The 12,117-nt window shown below is 38.5% G+C and overlaps 1 long non-coding RNA gene across 1 annotated transcript; it reads right to left on the bottom strand.

Annotated features, from left to right (window-relative positions):
* Positions 1 to 7,129: 7,129 nt before the first annotated feature.
* On the bottom strand, positions 7,130 to 12,077 carry LOC120297541. Its single transcript, XR_005553830.1, has 3 exons — positions 11,943 to 12,077; positions 10,608 to 10,738; positions 7,130 to 8,723 (listed from the first exon to the last, which is right to left on the bottom strand). It is a non-coding gene; the product is annotated as an uncharacterized LOC120297541 (long non-coding RNA).
* Between the last annotated feature and the right edge of the window lie 40 nt (positions 12,078 to 12,117).

Here is a 12,117-nt window from a genome sequence, read left to right as displayed (position 1 = left end):
TTATTTATTTATAAAATATGTTTTAGTTCAAAAAAATTCTTTTTGAGATACCCAAAAAGAACACATAGAGAATATTGCAGAATTGATATTATGGATATTTAGGCAGATACATGCTCTCAGTAGTAAAAATAGCTAATTTCCTGTCTGTCAACATGTAATACTAAACTTTTAAGATTTCCTAATATTTTTCCAAAAGAACTTGCTCCATTTTTTTCAGTGATAACCACAACAGATGTATGGAAATTGAATAGTTCACTTATAATAAAATATATAAGAGAAGGTTTTACTGTAGTTTACTGATAATTTCCTGGTTGGGTTCACACAACTCAATAAGCCTTGTTGCTATTCTATTGAGTAAACCACAGCTTGGTTTATAGTAAACCATGAACAAGCAAATTATGGCTTACCATATTTTATGAATCCAAGTACATACTTTTTAAAAATTGCATATTTTCTCTTTTTTTTTACCAAGAAAACAATACTGAAATAGTTTTTGCTGACTAGAGCAATATGTAAATAGGAAAATATTTTATAAATCTATTGCGTGAGCCAAAATGTAATCCTAAATTTGTATTTTTATCATATTGGTCCAATGCAAACATGCCAACTGGAATATTAGTTAATAAGGAAATAATAACTAAATATGTGTAGATTAAAATGCTAGATCAATCTCAGCATTTTTTAAATACTCAGCTGTCATGATAAAATAATAAGTATTTTACTGCCTAATTGCTATATTGCAACCTGATGTTAACTTAGAAATTAATTGCATATTGTGTAGTGGAGCTTCTTCATTTAATTTGTAATTGTACCATGAAGTTCTGCATGTGCTTTATATATTTAAAAAAATGCTACTGCACTATGTTTAATGGGGCGCACTGCCTTGCAAGTATATTTAAGATTGAATTTTCAGGCTTTTTCTTCTTATCTGAACATAAATCCTATGGTTGGCATGACATACAGTATCCATTTAAATTACCCATGGTTTATCCAGTTTTTTGACTTTGGACAATACTGTATGACAGGGTGTCAAACTCAATTTCATTGAGGGCCCGATCAGCATTGCGGTTGCTTTCAGGGGGCCAGGTGGATGTGGCCAGGGTGGGTGTGGCCAAGGTGGGTGCGACCTACTGGGTGGGCGTGGATGGAGTGGGTGTGGCCTACTGGGTGGGCATGGCCAGCTCCACATCGTTCGCATCAAGGGTGCCTGTGGGGGCCTGGGCAGGAGTGGGATAGATCTGAGTGTCTCTGACAGAAGGGGGTGGGACCAGGACAAGTGCCAAGGCATGGTCCACTGGAGGAGCCTCACCTTTCCTCTCAGGCCATGCAGTGGGGGGGTCTTATGGAGCTAAGACTGAATGCGTTTCAGCATAGATGGCCACCACAAAACTGTACATTGGCTCCCGGCTGGCCTGGCCAGGGCCAAGGCAGAGGGGGCCGTTCCCTCACTGTTTCCAGGATAGTTTCGCAGGCACATGAAACCACTTCATGGGCCGCATCCGGCCCCTGGGCCTTGTGTTTGACATGTCTGCTGTATGATAAGCTATAAACTAGGTTGCATTTCCACAATGTGTTACATTAAAACCTGATTGCCTAGTTTTGATTCAGTATGTTGTGCAATTCCAGTCAAGGAGTACACATTGAATCTGCAGGAAAGACATGAATAGAAGTGCTTGGCTAATTAGCTAGATTTTTTTTCCTACAGTTCATCTTTTTTATCTAATCTTACATGGATAATTTATATTAGGACTCATAGCTTAGTTTTGCATACATGCATTGAAAGTGTATTGCATGATGTCACAAATGCAGTCTTTTTAAACACTGCAGTATATTACAGACACTGTAAAACACAGGTTGTGCTAAGATTCTTCCTAAGATTCCCATAGCTTCAAGGTGAAACTACTCTTCATTCAGTACTTTGTCGCAATGCAATGCAATGCAATATCATTTCTGTCACACACAATGCACATAGAACATAACAGGAAAAAGATTTACAATGCAGCAATATTTGTGAAAAAAATCTTTGAGTGGATGACGAGTGGCAAATAAAACAATTCAGGACCATGAAGGTATGAGGAGAAAGAAACTGAGTGGTTTGAGTACACATGTAACAGTTTTTTATATAGAGATTATCCTTAATGGTATGCTTGATATGCATTTTTATTGCAAAACCATTTAAATCTCTTTTGACAGTGGAAAGTAACTAGAAATTGAAATCATGCTTATTCAGATGACGTGTTAGCTTTAAGCAAACCATGGTCTATGGTTAAGAAACCTCAAGCAATGGACGAATTAATATGGCTTATCCTCCAAACATTTTATGACTAGAGATCCACTTACTGCAGTGGTTCTCAACCTGTGGGTCGGGACCCCATTTGGGGTCGAACGACCATTTCACGGGGGTCGTCAAACAAGGCTATCCGCCATTTTTCCCCCTTTTCTTTGGCCACGCTCCTGGCATCCGGTGATGTATAAGTGGTTGGGGGTCACCACAACATGGGGAACTGTATTATGGGTTCGCGGCATTAGAAAGGTTGAGAACCACTGACTTACTGCATTAAGCCAAAATTGGTTGAGTGGGTGCTTGTAGTTTAAATGGTTGAACACATCTGTTCTGCTTTGTAAGCTAATTCAGAATATTGTGCCAATCAATCAATTGTGATTTATATCCTTTAAACCATAGCTTAATGAAGTGTGTGATCAACCAATTAAGTATGGTAAAGAGGAGCTAGACATCACCCACTTTCAGATAATGAAAGAATAGTTAACATGTTAGTCTTAACATGCTTGTTCCCACAATACACTCTGCAATCACTCAGTTACTTCTGGAGTTTTGTTTCAATTATTTTGTATTTTTTATTCTTGTTCATCAATCTTACAGTTCCTTGTTAGTAGATGTTAGTTTAATGAATGAATGAATGAATGAATGAATGAAATAAACAAATAAATAAATAAACCTTGCCAGCAATTCTGTAGAACACTAATGGAACCAGGAATATAATATCCAAATCTAATTTTTCCATGAAGTATCCCTGTCCTATGAGCCACTGTGACTGGGAGAGTTTAGCCACTGAGTCCCAACAGAACATGCGTTAAGATATAACAGCAGAGGGCTGAGCTCTGCTGGTCAGACAAATTGGCCAAAAAGCAGGCCAGCAGAAGAGGAAATTCTGACAAAATGTTTCAGCTGTGCATTTGTGTGGAAGTTTGGCTCGCCTTATTTGTTGGCCTCCCTCCCTGACAGAAAATGCTGACAACAACTTTTCAAGCCTCAGCTCTGTTATATGTACCTTGCTGGTGTAGAAAGTTGGGAATATGACCTTGGCAGGATTCCTTGGGTAGGCAAAAGTGATGAAGCATTTTTTTAACTTCAGAATCAGACAACATTCAGAAGCAAATCAGGCAGACGCTCCCAGAACTTCACTAGAATATCAGATGAAGAAGAAGTTACAGGACATTCAGACTTGCAAGATGGTTATTAAAACAACTCTTCGTAAAAGTAGTTTTAGCTTTCTTCTGGAGTTGATTTCCTGATCTGGTCTATTCAATCAAGTTGATAGAGCTCTGAATTCCACATCACTGTGTCTCTCATCTGTTTCCTTGGATTTGTCACTGGTTTATTGGATTTCTAGTCTCAACCTGTGCCAAGCCTGTGATTACATTTACAGTTGCCATCTTAAGATACTGTTAAAAAGGACTCTTCTAAAAAGTTCTGCCTGAGCTTGCATGTCATTGGTCTGTGGCAAACATCCAGCTTGCTGGGTAGGTGCCAGCACAAAAATGATGGGACGTAAATCTAATAACTGAATAACAGTCTCAAACAAGCCACTCCCGACTGAGCAGTAATTATTTCTTCCTTTTGCTATCGGGTAGAAAAATAAGTTGCTTGCAAATCTGGCATATGGTTAGGTGGTCCCTCCCCTTGCTCAGATTAAGAATGAGACAGGTATATTCTTGATTTGTCTCTATGCAGCCACGGAATCTAGGAACCCAACAATTCCCACATTTCTACTCTAAAGGTGAGAAGGAAAAAGAACACAATTCTACCCCATGTTGTCTGCTCCTGGATTGTTGAAGAAGCAAGAGTTTTAAATTAATGAGATAGCTTGACACACTTCTGGTCAGTATAACAAATAAATATTATAGGACCTATGCTTAACATTTTCTCCACAGCACAACATTTTCAGACAACAATAATAATAAAGTTGGAAGGGACCTTGGAGTCATCTAGTCCAACCCCCTGCTCAGGCAGGAAACCCTATACCATTTCAGACAAATGGCTGTCCAGTCTCTTCTTAAAAACTTCCAGTGTTGGAGCAATTTACCACTTCTGGAGGCAGGTTGTTCCACTGGTTAATTGTTCTAACTGTCAGCAAGTTTCTTCTTAAGTTCCTTTTCTATTATTGGGTTAAACATGTTCTTCAAATATGAACTCTCCACGATAAAAATCCATTGCAGGCCCAGTTTGAAAATTAGGTGCTGAATTGGTTCAGAAAAAAAAAAAAGTTCTCTCTCCTGCCAACTTGCGCCAATTCCCACCATCAAAGTCTTTGTGACATATCTGCATTTTTATCAGATTAAATATGATGCAATAGTCATAAAGAAAATGCCAACACATAAAGCCAAATCAAAATTTGGATAAAATTGTGGACAAACATTTAGGTTCTTCAGTTTTTTCAGTTAATTAAATGCCTTGAAGAGGATTCAAGTGTTAATGGGTGCATGGACAAATGCTCACTATCTTAGCCTGTCTTTGGTAATAAATCATAGCTTGCTCTTTTTTTTTTCTTTGTCCATTCCAGTCAGTGTTGACTCCTAGCAACTCTCTCGCAACTCTGCAGTTTTCTTGGCATAATTTCAGAAGTGGTTTGACCCTGCCATCTTCCTAGGGCTAAGAGTGATTGGCCCAAGGTCATCTAGCTGGCTTCATGTTGAAGGTGGGACTAGAACTCACAAGTCTCCCGGTTTCTAGCTTCATACCTTAACCACTACACAAATTGGCTCTTTATACCTCTTTCTGGAGATCCATGATCTCTTTAGTCCTACCACATCCACTTTATATTGTTTTCCTCTAGTTTTCTTCCAATATTGCCAAGGATTGTGATATTTTCTAGTCCATTGGCTTGTATCACTCAGCCAAAATATGTGTAAGTTCTGCTTGCTGATCCTTGGCTCAAGGGAATAGTCAATGTTTATTTGGTTTTTAGGTACACTGATATTGAAAAAAATATTATTTGAGGAAAGGGGTAGATAGAATGAGAAAAAAGGATTGAACTTAATTTGGCCAGAATCATTAATACACTAGTAAAAGAAAATGCTATTTTGAATATTGAATATTACAGATTGGATTAGATGTTAAAAATTGTGATCTATTCCAATAGAGCAATGGTGACAAACCTATGGTATGCATGCCAGAGGTGGCACTTAGAGCCCTCTCTGTGGGCATGCATGCCCTGACCCAGAGATGGCAACTGTCCTCTTCAACCAGCCACCCACTGACTCGCCGAGGTCCTACATGGCCAGATGCATCCCAGCACCCATGCGCTCGCTGGTCTCTGTGTGCGGGAGCCAATAGTGTCAGGCAGCAACCGCCCCAGCCCCACCTCCTGCCTCACCTTGCTCTGCGACAATGGCACCCCGGCCCTGCCTCGCCTCACCTCACCCACAGGATGAGCCTCCTGCCCACCACCCCACCCACCAAAGACCCCCTGGATCTCACCAAAATTGCCCGGCCCCCACAGGCGTCCCTCCCCAGGAGCAATATCAAGCTGACCATGCTCACCTGTCTACCATGACCACCGTAGCCACGCCCACCTGTCACCCAGCAATACATAAGAGGTGTTGGGTTGCAGTTTGGGCACTCGGTCTCTAAAAAGTTCGACATCACTGCAATAGAGCATTCTCCAGTGCCTTCACTCAAAAGTTAATTGTGTAATTGTTCAGTATTTCTCTCCTTATGGAATTTTATTTGGAAGGAAAAAGACAAGGGGACTTTCAGTGGAGGAAATTATAATCTGAATTCTTAACATTCTAATAATTACTGCAGTGAAAACTTCATTTATAAACAGTTATTGTGTGCACCTTACCGTATTCCTAGCTTTAATCTGACATTGGTCTAGCATCTAATGTACAATGCAAATGATTGTGCAATTCCTCCATTTCATCTTAAGACTTCAATGGAACTCATGTTTTTTTCTTTTTATCTTCTTCCCACTTATGTCCTTTCTCTTTTCAACGTGATACGTGTTTAAGTTACTTGTTGATCATGAAACTTTCAGAATTTTATGCATGAGTGTGCATACACAAGCATCCATACATGGAAATGATCTGCAAGCTGTAGTGGAGAAAGTCAAGGTGCACAGTGACCAACGGGACTAAAATTATAAAGAAGACCATGCTAATGACAACACCTAAAGAGAGCAGCCTTTGAAGTGACCATGAAGACTGAAATGAGGGATAGCTTTTGTCTTTTATTACTTTTCAACAGTAAAGGAACCAGCAAACCAAAATACTGCACAGACTAGTCCTTAGGTTTTAGATGGTTAGATGCCGTTACAAGTCTAGGCAAAGTCAGAATCATACAGGCAATGTCTTTCCCATGAACTCTGTGAAAATTAACTATGAAGAAGCAGGACATAAAAAGCATTGATGGTTATGAACTCTGATAGTGGAGAATACTGCTGAGAACAAAAGATACTCAAGAAGGAAAATGTGGCTCATAAGACATATCAATCTAGAATTTCTACTCAAGGTGCAAATGGGAAGGCTCAATTACGTATTCTGGATATATTATGCAAAGACCTAAATCTCTAGAGAAGTCCATAATCCTGGGAAATAAAGAAAGAAAGAAAGAAAGAAAGGAAGGAAGGAAGGAAGGAAGGAAGGAAGGAAGGAAGGAAGGAAGGAAGGAAGGAAGGAAAGGGACAAACAACCAAAAAGTGCATAGACTCTGTTATAGTACTGTAATGATGGGTGCATGTTGGAAGACCTAAAAGGGACAGGTTAGGGCAGTGTTTCTCAACCTTGACAATTTTAAGGCATGTGGACTTCAACTCCCAGAATTCCACAGTCAGCAATGCTGGCTGTGGAATTCTGGGAGTTGAAGTCCACATGCCTTAAAATTGTCAAGGTTGAGAAACACTGGGTTAGGGGCAGATCATCCTGAGGAATTGTTCTTTTTGCAAAAGTATTTCAATATTTTTTTTTTATTTTCCTTCTACAAGTGAGTTACATTCTAAAAAATGAATTTATTTCAGTAAATTCACTGTAAAGGTAAATTGGCAGAAGCTCTGTAAAATACACTAACTGTGGTACTGATATTTATATGATGGAGAAAATCTATGTGGTCATTAAGTCACCAATTTGATGGCACATAATCAAAGGATTGATAATTGTATATTTTTTAATCTTTTATGCTGCTGTGAGAACATTTCTAATATTTTAGAAAAAAATAAATGTTAAAAATCTTAACATTTTTAATTTGAACATTTCCTCAAATTTGTGTGAGGAATAGGAAACCCTTGTAGGCAATTGTTTGTGAAAATGTTATTTGACTTTTTATACTATTTTTTCATCTCTTTATATTATTCACTGAGGAAAATAGCAAAAGACAGCTAGACATTATCCTAAGGGTACATGTTGTCATAGTACATCATGAGTAATGTATTACAAATTTGGATAAAGCTGAAGTCAGAGATTCATAATGGGAAATGCATAAAGCACAAGGGTAATAAAAAAAGTATCCATGCATCTCTCTTATTCTAGGTCCTTGTCTTGGCAATAACAAAACTACCCAAAACATTTAGAAATCTTGCTGACACAAAGCCAGCATTGTGCAATCCTTCCAAAAAAGCAGGCAATACAGAGTTACCTGTATAGCAATTGACACTTTTGAGAGAAAGATGGTGGAAATGACTAATATTTCATATTTCCCCCTCCCTGCCCCATCCCATAATTGTAACCAATTGTACCATAAGATTCTAAAAACAGTAGAGAAACCAAATCGTAAGAGGAGAAAGGAAATTAATTTGAAAAAGACAAGTAGGTTATAAGAAAAGGGAAAGAAGAAACATAATCTGGCTAATTTTAGAGCCATGTCTTTTCAAGGTTACGCAGTATGACCCCTTTTCTGATGAAGGTTTTTTTAAAAACTTGTAAACTCTTTTATATCCTGCCAGTAAAAAAAGTACAGTACTATATTCCAAACACCAGACAATCCGTTTTTGAACTTTTGCCCTGCACATGTAATTTAAAGCAAAATCCTCTCATCTGTACTGTTTCTTCATCTACCTCAGGCATGTCCAACCCACAGCCCATGGACCTTATGCAGCCCTGGACAGCCAATAATGTAGCTCGACAAGATATAATAAAAAAGGGTTTTTAAAATTTATATACATTCCCTACTGTTATATATTTTATATGTATCCCAAGACAATTCCTCTTTACTCAGCGTGGCCCAGGCAAATCAAAAGGTTGGACACCCATGATCTAACTTGTTCTTCATAGCAATCTAATTATAAAAGGATTGTCTCCTTGCCTTAAGCAAGTCCTCACAAGGACTCGCTCAACGTCTTAAGCAGATCCAAACACTGTACATTAGTTGTCTTAGCCACAGAAGTGGCTTGTTGTATCATCTTCCAGGAGGCTTTTTCAACTATATAGTCAAATCTTGCAGCTCTGGGATTTTCTAGTTGTCTCCATTTCTGAACCATTTCTGATCTTATCTAGGTTTGGAGATAAGACAAGATAAACTATTATTAGTCTCCAACAATTAAATATTCTTTGCATAAGCAAGAGTCATTCAATCAGTACAATTAAGTTGTGCTTTTTGTAAATCAACATAATTCTCTTCAGTAACAAAAAATAAATTAACATTTCTTACAACTCATATATTTCTTTTTTAACTCATTTTACCTGTTGGTTCTAAAAAAGAGACTGTTCTATTATAAGTTTGGAGGTGAGGGAGAAATAAACACTCTTGTAAAAGCCCTTCTGTCAGATTCAAATAACCAGAAGCATTTGTTGACTTCAAAAGCACAGAAGAGTTTATTACTGCCACCTCTAATACAGGAATCTAGTCAACTAATGGTGAAAGCTAAATTAACGCTAGATAAAGGTCAACGGAATTCATGGAAGGCTGGACTTAGGTCTCTTGTGGCAGTGCAATGACTCCAAACTGATGACATGTTTAACCTCTCCTTCCAGCTCAGCCTGCTCTCCTATACCTTCCTAGTGACTGAAAGTTTGTGAAGTCATGATCAAAATCTGCATTGCTCAAGTCCTTTTGAGTATGTAAAGAAAATGAAAGAAAATCAATTGGAAACAATGCATAGACTAAAAGCATTGAGCGGGAAATACCTGCTGGTGGCAGCAATAACATTGTTTTCATAGTCACAGATGGGGAGAGGTCATGGGGGCAGCATTGCAGCTTTCCTCTTCATTGTGCTCATCATCATGTTTCTACTACTCCTATTTAGCAGGCTCTGCACTGATTGTTCATTTTCTGCAAAGGACTAGTTCTGACTTTAAATATATGTATGTAATACTTCATACTGAAGTGTCAGTAGGACTTTTTAATGACAATCTATGTCACCCCTTCTAAGGAGACCTCCCTAGGAGATGTTGCTGGTGGCGTTCCATTTTCATGAAGTGAAGAAGGTTAAGCCAGTCAATGTTTTTCTGCTATGACTCCAACACTGTACTCTGGAACCGTGTTTATGTGGAAGCTCAATTGATCCTCTTGGGGAGAACCATCCAAAAGCAGTCAAAACTGAATACTTCTGAATGTCTTTTGCAAATTGATGGTTCACTATCTGCAATTTTGTCATCATATTGCTTATTATAAATGTATTTATTATTAATGCTCTGTATTAATTGTGCTTGGGTTAAAGGGTTTATTATTGTAAATATTTTATTTATATTATATGGTTTAACTGTTGCAAGTGACCTAGAATGTGGAAGAAATAAAGGGCTGATCGGATGGATGAATGGATGATAGATAGATAGATAGACAGACAGACAGACAGACAGAGTGGGAAACCTTTTGCATGAAAAATGGGATTGTTCTCATGTGCTGCAAAAGCAAGTAGTTGAGAAAATGAAAAGAAATATTCTTGTTTTTAGATATTAGAGGCTTTGTGTGCCCTTAACAATGGGCCAATGTCACTTCCTGAGGAGGACTAATGTGTTGTATAATTTGCAGTCATTAATATACCTTTCTAAAACAGATGATGTATGAACAATTCAATCTTCAAGCAGCAAACATTCCTGTACTGAGAAATTACTTATAAATAAATAAAGGTCCTATTTAGCTTCATGCTGTTCATTTCTAGTAAGCAAATTATTTATGTAGCAAAAAACAAGTTCGTATTCAACACAGCTAACATATTATACAAATTTTATAGACTAGACTTATTTCCTGGAACAATGATGGCTAAGCTTTTGGGTTTACCAAGTCAAAAATTCTGAACATGCCTAACTTGACTCTACAGGCATGTTACCTCTCCCCCTTGAACAAAAGAGAAACAATTATTTGCATATTCATTTAGTTTTTTAAAAAATACAGTCCAATCATATTTGATACCCAGGATCTGTTACATGCTGCTTACCTTCAGACAATGTTCTCTCTCAGTTGGCAGGTCCCTGTGGTGTACCTAAGGCAGCTCCAGGTCACACAGGATTTTCTTTCTTGAAGTATCTTCAGAAAATGCTCTTCCATAGCTGCTGCAGCCTCAGAAAACTACATAGAAAACATATTTACAGGTAAGCACTTCATATCTGTACCACATCCTATATGGGTACAATTGTGGAGAGATGAAAAAGAGTAGAGGATTCACTTATTCTACCTACTACCTACAGCACTGCGTGTACCAAGCAAGAGCAAGGCCCATGCAGTTATTTGGAATGGATGTAGCAACAGACAATGGAGATTAATTATTATGGTGGACTGTGACTAAATTTTTTATCTGAAAACAGACAGCTGCCACTCACATTTGGATCCGGGCTGCTATTAGTCTCAAAGGGGCAAAACATATATAGTACAGGTAGTCCTCGACTTACAACAGTTCATTTAGTGACCGTTCAAAGTTACAATGGCACTGAAAAAAGTGACATGACCATTTTTCAGTTATGACCTTTGTATTAAACATGATCATGTGATCAAAATTCGGATGCTCGGCAATTATTTCATATTTATGACAGTTGCGGTATCCCAGGGTCATGTGATCAACTTTTGCGACTTTCTGACCAGCAAAATCAATGGGGAAGCAAGATTCACAACTGTGTTACTAACTTAACAACTGTAATGATTCATTTAATAACAGTGGCAAAAAAGTCGTAAAATGGGGCAAAACTCACTTAACTGTTTCACTTAGCAATATAAATTTTGGGCTCAATTGTGGTCATAAATCGAAGACTACCTGTCTGCGTTTTCCTCAATCTCTGATCCTGGGAGTTAGATGGTTCTGCATCTTAACTTATAGTGTGTGTGTGTGTGTGTGTGTGTGTGTGTGTGTGTGTGTATCAAACCCAGATGACTGTGGCTTATTCATAAATATGAACTAGCATCATTTGGCCTGTGTGATCTATATTCCTAGTTTTGTCTAATTCCATCCTCAAATACAGCTTTTAAGAGTCTCCCAGTTCTTTTTACAGAGCTTCGATTCTCTCATCCACCATCCCATACATTAGTTGAACTCAGCCAGCTTATACTTCATAAAAACCTAAGGAACAATATCACTCGGCATTTTGTTATCTTGATGAACAACAATTCTCAGTACACCAGCCATGCGATGCAAAAAACGTAATCCATGGCCAGTCCACCTTCCACTTTTAGGCGCTGACCCCACTGGAGGAGGGCAGCCACTACCGTAGTCTTGCATTAGAATAATTTTGCAATGCTGGTGAATATCTATAGCTCCCCTAACCCCCGCTGAAGATGTTACCTAGCCTGGTAACGAAACGTCCAGAAACCAATCCACAAGCTCGGAGAAGGAACCTTCACTCTCTTTACAGTAATTCTTTGAGGCCGACAGGGAGCGCCCTTGGGCGGCCAAGAGACTACATTTCCCAGCAGGCCGAGGCGCCGAAGCGTCACCCTCGAAGTTTGAAGCGGAAGAA

Source organism: Crotalus tigris, unplaced genomic scaffold (assembly GCF_016545835.1).
Source record: "Crotalus tigris isolate CLP2741 ecotype Arizona unplaced genomic scaffold, ASM1654583v1 scf7180000023635.1308423, whole genome shotgun sequence".
NCBI lineage: Eukaryota > Metazoa > Chordata > Lepidosauria > Squamata > Viperidae > Crotalus > Crotalus tigris.
The sequence above is the reverse complement of the archived record's forward strand: the minus strand, read 5'-3'. Positions and strand labels throughout refer to the sequence as shown.